The sequence below is a fragment of the Pelodiscus sinensis genome, chromosome 4 (genome assembly GCF_049634645.1).
Source record: "Pelodiscus sinensis isolate JC-2024 chromosome 4, ASM4963464v1, whole genome shotgun sequence".
NCBI lineage: Eukaryota > Metazoa > Chordata > Testudines > Trionychidae > Pelodiscus > Pelodiscus sinensis.
Genome location: NC_134714.1, coordinates 51,738,866 through 51,756,883, shown reverse-complemented (window position 1 = coordinate 51,756,883; position 18,018 = coordinate 51,738,866). Strand labels below are relative to the sequence as shown.

Here is an 18,018-nt window from a genome sequence, read left to right as displayed (position 1 = left end):
TAGCTCCCTAGTTGCTTTGAGTTAACTTTCATCCTCAGCTGGGGCTCCCACCAGTTTAGAGTTTTTGAGCATATTTAAAATATTTCATGTTCGGTTCATTAATAATTCTACAAGCCATGTCTTTAAAGCCCATGCACACGTATGCCATTGCATAAATAATAAATGGTTATTGTTATTTATATGCAGCATAGATTGTGGGTATTTTAACAATAAGACATTGAGGTACATCTTTTGTCTATTGTATCTCCCTATCTAGACATACTTGACAATGAGATGCTTATTTTCAGCCATTGTATAAAGCCCACAGGAGTGCACAAAAGATTTTGCTGACTTCTAGTAATCACGGAAGGAGGAGGAGATGTTTATATTTATTTTATTCTATTGCGTTTCATGGAATGTGACAGGTAAAGGAAATCTATGGCTAGATTCACAGCTTGGATTGTTTTAGTGAAGAGTTTGGAAGAGCGTTGTGCAACACTGAAAATTAAATATGTGCACACTCCACTCCCATGACACGCATATGTGACACTCCATATTTTATACTGAAACTAAGACATACATTCCCCTGAAAGTTTAGAAATAAAGAACTCTAAGCAGAAAGGAATTTAAGTGATATGGTCAAGGTCATATGACCTGGCTACTTTCCTTATACAGCTGCACAAATAGGTGGGGATAAAATGGCAGCCTAACCATCTTTAAAACAAATGGTACAAAAGTTAGTTTGAGGCTTAAACAAACCTAATAAGCTTTTTACTTTTTTTTGTCCACCCATGCATTTCCTATTTTTGCAAGAGATACTAAATAGAAATACCATGAGATAAGCTATTAAATCTCTGAAGCATTTGTGAATCAACTGTCATTTTTTGTACATTACAATAGCTACATAAATATTTGATTTTCCTAACAACAACACCTCTTTTTTTTCCCCTACCAGAATGAGGTCAACTACAATGGGCTACAGAGCAATTATTGAAGCGAAATCATGGCTTTATTTTTCTATAGCATTCATTACTCATTCGGTACTTTTAAATTACTTTTTATTCATATATATGTAACATTTCAAAAATATTGTTAATCAGAGAATTGCCTACACAGGTAGCAGTGTATGTTATGCTGAATTAGCAGGGATAATTTTTGTCAGTCAGTAGCAAAGCATTTATTTGGATACACCTAATTCACAACAGTAAGTTCTTTGAATACTTAATTGAATTCATACCACTAAAACTAGGTTGAAATACCATTAAGGCTCTGGTTTAAAACTAAAAGAAAAGCCTAGAAATTCCGAACTCCATTGTCATGTCAGCCTCACATGACTAAGCTGGGATGCAACTGATCTGTACCTAAACTACTTTTGTAAGTTCTAATTGGAATTTTTGATCTCAAGTGGGCAAATGATACTACTGGCTATAGTCCAGAAAAATGTTCCTTCTTTGCTTTTGCCCATGAAAGATCATGATACTGTATATTATTTTTTTTAATCTCTAAGGGTTCGTCTACACTGCACCGTTATTTCGAGATAACTAGTTTTATTTCAAAATAACAATGTGAGCGTCTACACAGCCATTCCATTATTTTGAAATAATTTCAAAATAATGGAGACTTATTCTGAAATCTGTAAACTTCATTCTACAAGGAATAATACTTATTCTGAAATAGCTATTTCAACATATGGGCTACGTCTACACTGGCCCCTTTTCCGGAAGGGGCATGTTAATTTCACCTATCGTAGTAGGGAAATCCGCGGGGGATTTAAATATCCCCCGCGGCATTTAAATAAAAATGTCCGCCGCTTTTTTCCGGCTTTTAAAAAAGCCGGAAAAGAGCGTCTACACTGGCCCCGATCCTCCGGAAAAAGTGCCCTTTTCCGGAGGCTCTTATTCCTACTTCAAAGTAGGAAGCCCATTGACTTCAAAGTAGGAATAAGAGCCTCCGGAAAAGGGCGCTTTTTCCGGAGGATCGGGGCCAGTGTAGACGCTCTTTTCCGGCTTTTTTAAAAGCCGGAAAAAAGCGGCGGACATTTTTATTTAAATGCCGCGGGGGATATTTAAATCCCCCGCGGATTTCCCTACTACGATAGGTGAAATTAACATGCCCCTTCCGGAAAAGGGGCCAGTGTAGACGAGCCCTTCGTGTGTGTAGACACTCTGCTGCTATTTCGAAATAGCCCCTCACCAGGGCCATTCTAAGTTATTCCTCCCCAGTGCTTCCTGAGGCTCTAAATCAAGATAGCACATCTAAATTAGGGAAGCCTGCCTTGGGCTAATTTTGAGGCTTCCCTGCTGTGTAGATGTGCTATTTTGAAGTAAGCTATTTTGGAATAACTATTCCAGAATAGCTTTTTTCTAAATAAGCGTGCAGTGTAGATGTACCCTAAGGTGCCACAAGACTACTCGTTGTTTTCCTTCTTTGCTGATGACCTGACTACTCCCATACTGTTGTTGTCTCCATGTCTTTCATGAGCAGACTATATCACAATCATTTAGGGTTTTGGTAATGTGATTCTAGCTAGGGGCTGTTCAAAACAATCCAGTGATGTGATAGATCATGACTAACGGTCTGCTCAGGAAAGACTAGGTAACAATAAGGATACTTGATTGGTGAGGTCATCAGCAAAGCAGGAACATTTTTCTGGACTATAGCCGGTGGCATTATTTTCACCCTTTTGTGATAAAAAATTCCAATAACAGCTTACAAATGCTGTGGATGTACAGATCAGTTGTATCGCTTAGTCATAGTGTGCAATACATTTTAGAATAAGTGTCATTTAGGTACATGTTAGCCTATGGAAACATGTTTTTAAAGATCCATTTCTACACAAAATTTAACTATTTGTTGGGAGTAAAATATATCCCTTTATACTCAATGCTGTTTTTTGGCATACAGAAAATAAAAACCAAATAAACCTGCAACGCCAAGTCTGAAAGCCTGGGGCAACTGGCTCAGGCTCAGGGGAGTCTGGCTGTGGATCTGAAAATAGCGGTGTAAATGTCTGGGCTCTGGCCACAGTCTGGCCTTTGAGACCCTCCCATCACACCAGATTTCAGAGCCCAAGGTCCAACCCCAGCCTGCTCTTTTTAGCCCCACGAGCCCAAGTCAGTTGACCCAGGCTCTGACACTTGGCATTAGGAATTTTTCTTTGGTGTGTAGGTGTGCCCTTTGATCTAGAATCTCTGCCCTACTAGCCTTGACTAATTAGTTAACAGGGAATTCTTTGGCCTCGAGCAAAACCTGGATTTCATAGAGCTGGCTGGGCTCTTTAAAAACATTTTTCCATTTTTCCCACCACATTTCTTTGACGTAAGGAAGTATTATTACCCTCCCTTTATAAAGAGTGACTGGTGGGAAAGAGAGAATTAACTGCTTAACATTACAGTGAGTCTGTGGGGTAGGCAGGAACTGAATCCAGTGAGCCCATTGACTGAAGTGTTTAGTTAGTGCGAAGATGCCACATAGTCCCCTTTGCCATTCCCTCATGCTCCTACATGGAGCTCTGGGACTTTAGATAGTTCAAATCTGGGAGCTATTCAGGCATATTCAACAACAATGTATGCAAACAGCTTTCAGCCTTTGAGTTTTCATGAGCTGTTTGGATATTTATTATCGGTGGTCTATGAAGAGTCACCTAAGTTACAAGGATTGTTTCTACTCCCTGACTGAATGAGTGAATCTTTTAAAACAGGAGAATAGCAAATAGTGTCAAGTCTCGTTAACATAGCCTTTGTTCATACGGAAGAATAGCATTTCCACAGAACTTGGTTTGAACAGGAATGTTTGCAAACAGCAACCAACAAGGGATATGCACATGTCTGAATTGAATAGCTATTCAAAATGTTAGTCAGCACTGTTTATTAATATTTTAAAAGTTCAGCCTAATAGCATACATAGATGCATTTTTAAATGTGTATCATCAAAATCAGTATGTTTTTATATATAGGCAGTAGATTTTTTTTCTCATTACACTGTGGACCAAATTAATCAATCCTGCAATTTCTGATTTCAGCAATGAACAGAGATAAATTTGTCCCCTAATCATAGAATCATAGAATAATAGGACTGGAAGGGACCTCAAGAGGTCATCGAGTCCAGCCCTCCACCCTCAAGGCAGGACCAAGCTCCGTCTACACCATCCCTGACAGATGTCTATCCAACCTGTTCTTAAATATCTCCAGAGAGGGAGATTCCACCACCACCCTCGGCAATTCATTCCAATATTTGACCACCCTGACAGTTAGGAATTTTTTCCTAATGTCCAAACTAAACCTCCCCTGCTGCACTTTAAGCCCATTACTCCTTGTCCTGACCTCAGAAACCAAGAGGAACAAATTTTCTCCTTCCTCCTTGTGACACCCTTTTAGATATTTGAAAACCGCTATCATGTCTCCCCTTAATCTTCTTTTTTCCAAACTAAACAAGCCCAGTTCATGAAGCCTGGCTTCATAGGTCATGTTCTCTAAACCTTTAATCATTCTTGTTGCTCTTCTCTGCACCCTTTCCAATTTCTCCACATCTTTCTTGAAATGTGGTGCCCAGAACTGGACACAGTACTCCAGCTGAGGCCTAACTAGTGCAGAGTAGAGCGTCAGAATGACTTCACGAGTTTTGCTTACAACACACCTGTTGATACAACCTAGAATCATATTTGCTTTTTTTGCAACAGCATCACACTGTTTATCTACTTTAAAAATAGCACTGTAATTATAGTTCACTCAACTTTTTCCTCCCCTTTTCAGGCCTACTCCTGGAGGTCATCTCTAACTCCAGTATTCTTCCTATGTGTGAAAGATTTAAGAATCTCACACATCTAGGCTATGTCTACACATTAGTGTTATTTTGCAATAACTGACGTTATTGCAAAGTAACAAAGAGCGTGTTCACATAGAAAGTCATTATTTCAAAATAATGGCAAGCTGGAAGACTTCTTACTCTGACTCCTGTAACCCTAATTTCATGAGGAATAAGGGAAGTTGAAGGAAGAGTGTTCTTCCTTCAACTTCCTGCTGTATAGACAATGCCAAAAGCCAAATTTAGCTATTTCAACTTCAGCTACACAATTGACATAGCTGAAGTTGCGTAACTTAATTCGACTTTTGCCCTGCTATGTAGACAGGTCCCTAGAGAGAGAAAAATATGGATCCAAGAGGTAAATTTACTCTTTTATCTGTTGTAGCAAAAGATAATCAATCATATTGCTTAAAAAGTTATAAAATAAAGAGATGGATTTAAAAATTGGGTGAGGAAGGGCTCTGCTCCTAAGGAAAGCAAATAAAGCAAATGTTCCTCCTAATATCAATGGCTTAAGATTAAAAATGTAGTCTTAAAAACAGTCGTGTTTTGTAACTGAGAACAAGCATCTCATGTTTCAGCTATGTGCTTGTATGTTGGCTGTCACTGAGTTTCAAGAATGACCGTTGGAGATCAGGTCATGTGGACCCACTCTAGTAGCTATATAACACAAGTTTGGATGTGTACAGTTTTCCTTAGTGTCTGATTATGGAGGCTCTGCTTAGGCTAATAGCTAGATGCTTTTATTATATTAATTGCTCACAAAGATTTTTTCCTCTGTAGTTGTAGCTTGTGTCATTATTTCCCAAAGACATCCACTCGTTTCAATCTGACTAGTTGAAATCCTATGAGTATTTTCTAGTTATTACTGCAGGTCACAGTTCAGACTGCAGTTATTATCTACCTAATGATTTTCCTCCCTAACCCTTTACATACTTACTAGGCCTAATTCTTATTGAGATTAAGGCAATTTTACAACCCTCTGACAGTGCAAAGAGGCTTTTACCTAGAAGTGAGGATCAGGTATACCACAGAAAATAATGTCAGGAGAAACAATTGTTTCTCTGTCAGGCGCTATTAATCCAAATGAATCAACACTCATTCAATTAGCAGATTAATGATTCTGTTCTCTGATCCAGTGTGTATAGTTTATCTCAGTGGGAATTTGTCTTGCTGCTGAATGTGAGAATTATGGTGATATCACAGCCACATTTCACAGACTTACACTGCACCTCCATGGAATGTTTTGAACAGAATACACACACACACACACACACACACTGGTGTGCCAGCGTCTGGGGTACTGAATAAACATGGAGAACTCAGATATCACTAAAATGGAGTAATCAGGTATGCTTCTTTTGCTCATAGCTATCAGCTGTTATGATATGCAGGTGGTAGCACAGGAAACATGTATGTATGACAGTCTAGAAAACATAGGACAGTGTATAAGAATAAGGAATAGCTTACAAGGCCAAAAGAGAGCACAGTGATCATCTGTATCACACAGGCCCTGGAACTTCCCCCCAAATAATTCCAAGAGCATATATTTTACAAGTACATGCAATCTAAACACTCAGGGTATGTCTACAAAGTTAATTCGAACTAACAGTCATTAGTTCGAATAAAATTTAATAGGGGCTACACATGCAAACTGCTAGTTCGAATTTAAATCGAACTAGCGGAGCGCTTAATTTGAACTAGGTAAACCTCATTCTACGAGGACTAACACCTAGTTCAAATTAAGTAGTTGGAATCAAGGGCTGTGTAGCCACTTAATTCAAACTAGTTGGAGGCTAGCCCTTCTCAGGTTGCCTTGGTGGCCACTCTGGGCCAAACCAGGGAAACACTTCTGCCCCACTCCCGGCCCCAGAGCCCTTAAAGGGGCACAGTCTGGTTACAGTGTTTGTGCCAGTTGCAAGTCTGCCAGCACCCAGCCAGCAGACTCTGCACCTGGCACAGCATGAGCCAGCCACCCGCTGCCACCCAGCCCTCCGCCTCTTCCCAGGACCAGCCTAGTGGCTCACAGGAGCCTGCCCGGGGCCGCAAGAGGCGGGCGCCCGCCTGGTCTAGTGCGAAGATCGTGGACCTCATCCAGATTTGGGGGGAGGCCTTCAGCATCCATGATCTCCGCACGAGCCACAGGAACGTGGCTGTCTACAGCCGTATGGCTGCCAGCCTAGCAACCAGAGGCCACATGCGGACCCGGGAGCAGGTCCGCAGCAAAATCAAGGACCTGAGGCAGGCGTACTCCAGGGCCTCCCAGCCAGGGCCGACCCAGAGGCATGCCCTCATTATGAAGCCTTGGACTACATCCTGGGGGCTCACGTAGTCCATGCCCCCCGGGTGGTGATCGACCCCGGAGCAGAGGGCCCTGTCACTGACTCGGAGGAGGAGGAGGATGCCGAGAGCCAGGAGCCTGCAGGGAGCCTGCCCAGGACCCCGGACCACAGAGGCATCCCACAGAGCACATCGGCTGTGTTGTCTGAGGCCACGGAGGGCTCCACATGTAAGGGCCATCATGCTCCCCTTATGTGTATGGGGATGTGGGGGGAGAGGGAGCCCAGGGACATTGTGCCTGGGACTTGCCCACCATGGAGTGACAGCTGGGTGTCATGCAGGGGCCCTGGCCCATTCCCCACACACCGACCTCGCCTTGCAGAGGGGGGCTGGGTTTCACCTACTGTGTCCCCAGGGAGAACTGACCACTGCTCTTGTTTCACCACAGCCGCAGCACCTGGGACTGCAGGGCGCACCACCCCACCTGGACCAGCCACCCGCACCTGGGCCAGCAGGCGCACCTGCAACCTGGAGGACTACCACCAGGGGCACCTGTGGCTACTGGAGCACCACTGGGTCCAGGAGGACCTGCGGCTGCAGCAGTGGAGCTTGGAGGTGCTGGAGGAGCAGGGCCATGCCCTCAGAGGTCACCTCCAGACCTTGGTGGACAGGTTCCTGCCTCCTCTTGCTCCAGCCCCTGCGGCCGCCCCAGCTCTCACTCCTCCTCCCACCCCTGCTCCCCATCCCATTTCCTCCACACCCCCCATCTCTCCTGCCCCACCCTCCACACCCACTCCCCCCCGGCCCGACATCCCTGCACCTGCAGTGCCATGAGACGGGAGAGACAGCAGGACCCCCAACCCTGAGCTTTCCCTTCCCTTCCTCCCCTTCCCAGATCCCTCCTCCCAGGTTTCTAAATCGGGCTTTCAGGCGTCCGAAGGCCCCCTCAACCACAATGCGGGCCCTGGTGAGCTTGGCATTGTAGGCCTGCCGGGAGGGGTTGAGGTGCCCTGTGTACGCCTTCATCAGCCAGGGCTGTAGGGGGTAGGCCGCATCCCCCACCAGGCATACGGGCATGTCCACATCCCCAACCCTGATGAGGCAGTTGGGGAAGAAGGTCCTGGCGTGCAGCCTCCGGCACACGGAGGAGTTGCAGAACACCCTGGCATCATGTGCCTTGCCGGACCAGCCCACATTAATGTCCCGGTGGTCAGACATGGCCTGCAGGAGTATGGAGAAGTATCCCTTGCGGTTGATGTACTGTGAGGCCTGGTGTTCTGGGGCACAGATGAGGATGTGCGTCCCGTCAATGCCCTCCCTCCCCCCGCAGTTGGGGAAGCCGAGGGCTCTGAACCCCTGGATAACTGTGTCTGGGTCGGCGAGGCGGACCACCCTGCGGAGCAGCACCCGGTTGATGGCCTTGACCACCTGAAGAGACACACAGCAAACCGCGAATCACTGGGGCACCCGGGTGGCTGGGAGTGCCCGTTCCCTGGCTCTGCCCCACGCCCCACGCCCCACTCCTGGAAATGACCCCTGCTGCGATCCTGGCCACTCCGGGCGGCATGTAGTATGGCCAGGACAGACCAAACCCTCCCATGTGGGGCACTTTCTCCTCCTCCCCGCCCCCCCCCCCATTTTCCCTGGGGTGGACCATCCCCTCCTTGCAGTCCTCCTCTCCCCCCTGCCCAGTGGCCAGTGAGGCTGTACCTGCATGAGCACTGCTCTGATGGTGGATCGGTAGCTGTCCGGTGCGGAGAGCTTCCACAGGGCGATGGCCATACGCTTCTGGAGGGGGATGGCAGGCCTCATGCAAGTGTCCCGTCACTGCAGAACAGGGGCAAGCCACTCTCAGAGCTCCAGGAAGGGGTCCTTCTTCATCCTGAAGTTCTGGGTCCACTGTTGGTCTCCCCAGCGCTCCAGGACGATGTGGTCCCACCAGTTGCTGCTGGTGTCCAGACACCAGATGTGGCAGGGCACACTGGTATCCAGGCATTGCTGTGGCTCCTCCACAACCCCCAGAGAGGCCAGGGGGAGAGGCAGGGGGCTAACATGCACCAGATGGTTCCAGGCAGCCTCCAGCCATTACTGGCAGGTTTGCAGCAGCAAGTCCAAAAACTGGAGCAGAATGCCCAGGGTGAGCTCTGGCTCCATGGTGCCAACTGCGGCGGCGGCCCCAATGGGAACCACCGACACAGGCAGGTGGAGAAGAAAACGCTTTGCTGTCTGTTGGTGAGGTAGGCAAGCAAGCAGAAAAGCTGAGAACTGGCTGTCCAGGGGGGTCCCTTTAAGCACAAGCCTCACATAGCCTCAGACAGCAGCCGCACAAAGCAACTACTGACCTGATGCCCTGCTGGAACCGGTTTCAGCTGCCCTTAAATGTGACCCAGCGTCCAATCAGTGTGGACATGCTATTTTGAATTAGCAAAACGCTAATTCGAATTAGTTTTTGGGTCTAGATGCGTTACTTTGAATTATCTTATTTTGAATTAGCTAATTCGAAATAAGTTAGTTCGAATTAGCGCTGTAGTGTAGACGTACCCCGTGATAGAGAATCCACGAAGACACATGGAAGGTGAGGCTTCCATGACATTAAAATTGCCTCCAAAAATATGCTTACAGTGTTCTTTCCAGATTCTATTGACTCTTATTAAATGTGCTGTAGCCAATTAGCATTTGGTTTCATCAATCCAAATGGCCTTCTATGTTACACAGAAATTAACTCCATCCATGAAAAATCGTATAAAGTATATACATATTTTGATGTTCTGCCTTGTTTTCCCAGAGCTATATGCGCCCTAAAGGATCCAACCCCTCCAAGCCCACTGACTTGGGGGCAGGAGAACAAAGGAAGCAATGGCCTTGGGGCCTGGTGATTCAAAGGAGTCCAGGGCTCCTGGCTGCCCTCACTGCTACTGTGACAGCAGAGGCAGCTGGAGCCCCAAGCTATTTAAATTGCCTCCTGAGTGCTATGCTGCATGCTCCGTGTGGCTCTGAGGGCTGGCAGCATGGCAGGACACACTCCAAGCAGTGTGGAGAGCTGACTGCCCCCAACCCAGCCTCTTCTGCCTGAGGCACTGCCCCTTCTGAGAGCACAGAGCCGGCCCTCCTTCACCATGCCAGGGGCCTGTGGAAGCTAAAGGTGTCTCTGAGCCCCAGTCCTGGACAGTTCAGATAAATAAGGTTTATTACGCCTAGACAAAACCATGTTATGAACTTGACTAGAGTAAATCCACCCATCCCTTTAAACAAGGCACTGAGTTGGTTTATAACAAAATAAAACACATTTATTAACAAAGGACATAGGTTAAGTGAGTCATTTTCAAACTTTTTTCCCACACAACCTAGTTGAAGACAATTGTTCATGATGTGACCCAACATAATTATATCTTTGACTAGAGTGTAGGCTCTGGGGTGGGGCTGGGGATGTGGGGTGTGTGCTGTAGGGGATGCCAGGTTTGGGGGGGCTCAGGTCTGGGGCAGGTGATTGGGGTGCCATGTTTTCGCATGGACTTACCTCTAGGTGCTCCCAGTCAGCAGTGTACTGCAGACTGTGCTTCACCTTAAAAGGGGCCAGTAACATAGGTTAAGTGAGTCATGTTCAAACTTTTTTCCCCACACTTCCAATGTGCAGTATGGGCCATGTGCCAGGAAAGCCAAGTATCAGTGAGTACATAATTCCTTATATAGTGCTAGTATATACATTTCACAATTATATTAATCACCAGTTTGTCATTAGCTTTCAGAAAAGACCTCACTGTGATAGAGCCGTCCAGGCAGCCTGCACGCCAACTACACCAGCCCCGGCATTCCGGGGAGAAGCCACCGTGTTGCTCCGGCCCTGGCTTTGCCATGCCTGCTCCACAGCTGCCGGCAACCACCTGGAGGATGCTCCAGCACCCTGCCCACCAAGCACACCATCCCCAGTGTGCGGGGGAGAAGCAGCAGCACTTCGGCTCGACGGTGGACTCGCAGGCACCCCAGTGGCCAGGGACGCCAGCCTACGCCCACGCGCCAAAGAGCCGGAAGGGGAGGGGCTGAGATGGATGGGATGCTCGAAAGAGGCACTGCCACTGCAAGAAGGGGGTTTCCAGATTGAGCAGTCAGAAGCAACCATGAGGAGAGGAGGAAGGTAGGAAGCAGCCCAGGGCACGGCTTTTGGATGCCCATGGGTTGGTGCATTACGGATCTCAACCCCACCAACCAGACCAGTGAACCAAATCCTGGTCCTTAGGGCCTAGGGCCCGGGCTCGGAGAGGGGGTGGGCCCGAGCCCTCCTACCTTCCCCAGCTGCTTCCCAGCCAAGAAGGCCCTAGTCGTACTGGGACGTAGCGGGAAACTGCCACCAGACTAGACTCGTCCGGTGGGTCAGCGGCCTCACAGATGTTGGGGGCACTTGGGAATGCCCAGGAGGGTGGAGGGATGGCAGGCGGAGGAAGGACCTCTATGGGTGGCTCCTGCCCTCACGGTTGCACTCACTCTGTACTCTTTTATAATACATCAATACCACATACAATCAATTGATTCAATTGCTTATTACTTGCCCCCTGTCTTTATAGGCCAGTACATCTTTTTAATGTATTCTTTGAAAAGTGAGTCCCTGACCACCTTCTCTCTTCTGCTATGAGTGGAGGCTATGCAATCTCCTTCCCAGCTGTTAGTGCCTCCCACCATTATTACTTGCTGGGTCTGTTCAGACTATATATAAATACATTCTCATTGTCTTTCAAAGACCTTTGGATGTAACTCCCGGGTGGAGAAAAGATATTCCCTTGTCTATGACAGACCTGTTTACCAACTCTCCCTTGCATGTCTGGATTAAGCACACTTTAATCATAATTTTAGCATTTATCCATGACTCTTAATACATACCGTATATATATACTACACAAGACCCAAATTTTCTTTGAGTTATTAGTCTTCAAACTATATGTCACAAGGCATATTTTGTACAAAAGTTATTGCAGTAATGTGCAGGGTGTGAATACAAGTATGCTTAGTATTACACCCACATATAGCCATAATGAACATTCATATTACAGCCAATTTAAAGCTAACTTGTTTATGTCGAGTTACATTCTTCATGCATTTGGAAATTTGCCATGCAGATGCAAACTACAGTTAAAGCCAGCCTAAATATATCCCAGACAAGAAGATTTTCAACAAGCTGTCATGCATGAGACTACAATCATGTTTTTTTTAATACCTGGAGAAGTAGTTTCAATACACTACTATTTATTTTCTAAAAGCAATGGCAAAGTGCTATTCTTTGGCCCAATATTTTGGCATGCTAAGTCTTTTTTTCTAAGTACATCTGTTGCATGATGTGATGAGTGTCTGTCATAATACTCTTTCATAGGGGTAGATGAGTTAGCCTGTAACTGAAAAAAATTAAAAAAAACAATTAATAGTCGTAAAGCACTATAGGGTATGTCTAAACTACAGAGTTAGTTCGAACTAACTTAGTTCGAATTAGTTAATTCGAACTAAGCTAATTCGAACTAACGCATCTAGAACTAAAAACTAGTTCGAATTAGCGTTTTGCTAATTCGAACTAGCATGTCCACACAGAGTGGACCCTGAACAGGGCTTAAGGATGGCCGGAAGCAGTGCTGGCAGGGCATCAGAGGAGGACTTAGAGCGTGGAGATGCTGTCTCAGGCTAGCCGAGGGCTGTGCTTAAAGGGACCCGACCCCCACCCCGGACAGACAATTCTCAGGGGTGCCCCGCTTGAAAACCAGTCCTGGCTTGGTGTGCCCGGAGTGCCCACACTGGACACATCACACCACTCGGCCATCAGCCCGGCTGCACTTGCCGCAGGCTGCCATCTGGGAGGAGGAGACAACTGGGGGGCTGCAGGAGAGCTTCCACCTCCAGAAGCCCGCAGAGCCAGCCCAGTCCTCCCCATCGGGGGCTCGTACCCCATTCCTCCCTCACCTCCTTCCACTTACCCTTCCCTAGCCCCTTTTCTTGATGTACAAAATAAAGGACAATTGTGTTCAAAAATGGAATCTGTCTTTATTGAACAAAACTGGGGGAGACTGGGAAAAGGAGGTGGGAGAGGGGAAGAGAGAGGCTGGGAGAGGGGAGGGCAACTAAAATGATGAGGGGTTGGGAACAGGTCCCATATGAAGAGAGGCTAAAGAGACTGGGACTTCTCAGCTTAGAAAAGAGGAGACGGAGGGGGCACAGGATAGAGGTCTCTAAAAGCAGGAGTTGGGTGGAGAGGGTGCATACAGAAAAGTTCTTCATTAGTTCCCATAAAGAAGGACTACAGGACACCAAAGGAAAGGAATGGGTAGCAGGCTTCAAACTAGTAACAGAAAGTTGTTCTTCAGAAAGCAAAGAGTCAGCCTGTGGAACTCCTAGCTGCAGGAGGCTGTGAAGGCTAGAATTAGAACAGAGTTTAAAGGGAAGTGAGATCAAGTCATGGAGGCTGGGTCCATGGAGTGGTATTAGCCAGGGGGTAGGAGTGGTGTCCCTGCCCAAGGTTTGTGGAAGGCTGGGGAGGGATGGCACGAGACAAATGGCTTGGTCACTGTCTCCGGTCCATCCCCTCCAGGGTCCCTAGGGTTGGCCGCTGTTGGCAGACAGGCTACTGGGCTAGATGGACCTTTGGTCTTACCCAGGACGGCCATTGTAAGCTTAGGGTCGGGGGTCTCAGTGGACCACCTTGATTTTCATGCACACCTGCTCCTGGGTGGCCAGGCTGGCAGCTCTCCTGCCCAAGCCGGCCACTTTCCTGTGCCTAGTGTGGAGATTGTGGACAAAGTCCACGATCTCCGCACTAGCCCAGGCGGGTGCCCGCCTCTTGCGGTCCCGGGCAAGCTCCCAGGAGCCGCCAGCCTGGTCCCGGGAAGAGGGGGAGGGCTGGGGGGCATCGGGTGGGTGGCTCGAGCCGTGCCAGGTGCAGGGTCTGCTGGCTGGGTGCTGGCAGGCTTGTACCTGGCACGGGCACCGTAGCCAGCTCGTGCCCCTTTAAGGGGTCTGGGGCCGGGAGGGGGGCATAGAGTTTCCCTGGTGTTGGCCAGAGTGGCCACCAGGGAAACCTGGGGAGGGCTAGCCTCCCACTAGTTCGAATTAAGGGGCTACACACCCCTTAATTCGAACTAGCTAGTTTGAACTAGGCTTAATCCTCGTAAAATGAGGTTTACCTAGTTCGAACTAAGCGCTCCGCTAGTTCGAATTGAGTTCGAGCTAGCGGAGCGCTAGTGTAGCGCCTATCAAAGTTAGTTCAAACTAACCTCCGTTAGTTCGAACTAACTCTGTAGTGTAGACATACCCATACAGACTAATGGAACAAGGGGTCCAGAGGTACAAATAAAAAAAAGAGGGGATGGGGAGGAAAAGAGAAGGAAAAAAATCTAGTCAGTTAGACTAAATGAGGCTGAGTGGGTTTTAAGTGCCCCATACTTAGCTTTAGATATCATTAGGGTGTTGAATGCAGTGGCCCATTAAGTTCATGTCTATGTTCAAACCTTGATTAAAGGTGTCAAATTTGCAAATGAAGGCAAGTTCCTCAGCTTATCTCTCTGGGTGGTTTTTTAAATTGCTTTGTAATAATATAGTCACTTTTAGATCCAGTAATGAGTACACGGGCAGGTTAAAATGTTCCCCAACAGGTTTATGTGTGTTACCATTTCGAATATCTGATTTGTGTCCATTAATCCTTTGTTGTAGAGACTGTCCAGTTTGGCCAATATACAGGGCAGAGGGGAATTGCTGACACTTAATGGTATATATCACATTAGTGGATGTGCAGTTGTATGAGCCTCTAATTTGGTGGCTTATGTGGTTAGGTCCTGTGATGTTGTTGCTTGTGTAGCTGTGTGGATAGAGTTGACACCAGAGTTTATTGCTGGGGTGGCTTCCTAGGCAAGTATGATGGAGGAGTTCTGTTTGATTGCTGGAAAGGATTTGTTTCGGTTAGAGGGTTGTCCATAGGTAAGGATTAGTCTGTCCCCCAAGGCCTGTGAGAGTGAGGGGTCATTTTTTAAGATAGGTTGTAAATTGTTAATGATGGACTGGAGTAGTTTAAGTTGGGGATTGTAGGTGATGACCAGTGGTGTTCTGTTGTTTTCTGTTAGGCCTATCTTGAAGAAGCTGATGCCTGGGTACTCGTCTGGCTCTGTCAACCTGTTTTTTTCACTTCTTCTGGTGTGCACTTGAGTTTTAAGAATGCCTGATAGAGATCCTGTAGGTGTTTTTCTCTTTCTGTGAGACTGGAGCAAATCCAGTTGTATCTTAGGGCCTAGCTATCAACAGTTGATTGGGAAATGTGTCTTAGATGGAAGCTAGAGGCATGTAGGTAACTGTAACAGTTGACAGGTTTCTACTATAAGGTGGTGGAAATGTGGCCATCATTTAATTGTACTGTAGTGTCAAGGAAGTGATCTCGTGTGGCCTGGTCCAGGCTAAGGTTAATGGTAGGGAGGAAGTTGTTGAAATCCCTGTGGAATTTTTCAAGGGTCTCCTTCCCATGGGTCCGTATGATAAAGATGTCATCATTGCAGCATAAGTAGAATAATGGTATTAGGGGGCAAGAGCTGAGGAAACATTGTTCGAGGTCAGCCATAAAGATGCTGGCATATTGTGGGGCCATGCAGGTGCCCATAGCTGTGCCACTGACTAAGATACAAATTGTCTCCAAATTGGAAATAGTTGTGCATAAGGACAAAGTCACAGAGCTTAGTAACCAGGTGTGCAGTGGCGTCATCAGGGATAGTGTTCCTGACGGCCAGTAATCCATCATTGTGTAGAATGTTGGTATAAAGAGCATCTACATCCATGGTGGCCAGGACAGTCTTTTTGGGGGTATGTCTACACTACCACCCTAGTTCGAAATAGGGTGGTAATGTAAGCAACCGGAGTTGCAAATGAAGCCCGGGGATTTGAATTTCCTGGGCTTCATTTGCATCTTGCCGGGCGCCACCATTTTTAAATGTCTGCTAGTGCGGACTCCGTGCCGCGTGGCTACACATGGCACGGACTAGGTAGTTCGGACTAGGCTTCCTATTCCGAACTACCGTTACTCCTCGTGAAAAACTCCTCGTGAAACGAGGAGTAATGGTAGTTCGGAATAGGAAGCCTAGTCCGAACTACCTAGTCCGTGCCGCGTGTAGCCGCACGGCACGGAGTCCGCACTAGCGGACATTTAAAAATGGCGGCTCACGGCAAGATGCAAATGAAGCCCAGGAAATTCAAATCCCGGGCTTCATTTGCAACTCCGGTTGCCTACATTACCACCCTAGTTTGAACTAGGGTGGTAGTGTAGACATACCCTAGGAGAATTGCTGATGTTCTGTAGTTTCCTCAGTAAGTAGATAGTGTCTCAAAGATAGCTTGGAGTGCTGGTAGCATAGGGTCTGAGGAGAGAGTCAACATCTGGATAATCCTGCTGTAAGTGTGCCAATGCCAGATTTTTTTCTTCCTTCTCTTTCCTTCCCCATCCCCTCTTCTTCTGCTATTTATTTGTACCTCTGAACCCCTTGCTCCATTCATCTGAAGAAGTGGGTTGTGCCCATGAAAGCTTATGAAACCATCTACATTTTTTGTTAGTCTCTAGGGTGCTGCAGGACCATTCGTTGTTTTTTAAGTTTTGTCATAATACTGGTGTAAAATTACATAAACTTTCCCAAACTCAATACATGGTTTTGGAATCAGATGGGCCAGTTCCTACTTCTTTTGCAGGTTACAGAGAAAAGAGAGTATTTCCAATAACAATTTATGGAGATACTTGGAGAAGAGTATACCCTCTCACCCATGTATAGTATTAATTCCTTAGTTAGAAAGAGTCTGAACCCCCTGGGTTGAAGGACACTGAATTTTTGGGGTGGTTCAGAATCAGAGGCAGAGCCAAAACCAAAATTTTTCATTAGTACCTATCTCGGTAGTGGGTTTAACTAAAACCTCAGATCCAAAAGACGCCCACTCTACTTCTGAGTGGTTCAAAGCTCATATTTCTGCAGCTCAGGCCCATCTTTGTTTTGTGGCTCTGATCCACGGCTACAGCTGAGGAGCACTTGACACAGATCCCCCTTCCTCCCATCCTAGATAGCTCATATTACTTGCCTGGATTGGCAATCTGCCTAGGGTACCAATCTACAATCTACACTAGTATAATATGAGCTGGCTGCCCATGGTGCCAAGAAGCCATTATGGCAGCCAGAGATTAGCAAAAATACCCTGGCAACTCCCCTTCTGCTGGCTCTATGCCACCTGAGGATACCCTACCCAGGAGCTGTCTTCATGTGGAACTGGCTTTAGAGCAACCTTTCATCAGCAGAGTGGGACAACTCAGTTTTTATGTGTGTGGGGGGGAATGGGGAACATGGTCTTTGTTTCTGTACTTATATAGTGCCTGATCATGAGCCTATTAAAGTCAATGGCAAAATTTTTGTTTTCTGCAATGAGACCCTCAAACAAAATCTACAGAGTCGCTAAAGCAAATACTTATCAGTCTTTTACATTAATCCTATTAAATGGGCCCACTTTATAAGCCTTCCAAAGGGCTCTATTCAATGCCGTATCGTCTATAACACCACATTGCTAACATGTCTTCCTTTATGACATCCCACAACTTCTTATGTCGGCCTTTCTGTCTTTTCCTTCAATCCTGATTTGTGGGACTCTCATGCCTTTTAGTTATCAGGATTGTGCTTTACATGACCGAAACCTCTGAGCCTTCACTCCCTCATTTTTTCATTATGGATGTTGCTCTGAGCATGTCTCTAACACACATGTTCTTCACATGCTCTTTCTTGCTTACACCTGTCATTCACCTCCACATTTGCATTTCTGCTGAACAGATCATTTGCCCAAGTTTAATTTTTGTTGCCCAACACTCAGCACCAAACATTAAGACTGGATTTATAGACTTCCCCTTTTAATCTAACTGACATTTTACTGTCCTATTCTACACCACTACTCTCTGTCCATTTGAGACAGGTATTGTGA

The 18,018-nt window shown here is 46.6% G+C and overlaps 1 long non-coding RNA gene across 2 annotated transcripts in view; it reads left to right on the top strand.

The window, feature by feature from the left end:
• Window positions 1–18,018, top strand: part of LOC142828975 (uncharacterized) — a 129,392-nt gene that overhangs the window by 74,549 nt on the left and 36,825 nt on the right. For both annotated transcript variants that reach the window (XR_012903165.1, XR_012903166.1), the window contains exon 2: window positions 10,802–11,194. This is a non-coding gene — a long non-coding RNA (uncharacterized LOC142828975). The remainder of the gene's footprint in view (window positions 1–10,801; window positions 11,195–18,018) is intronic.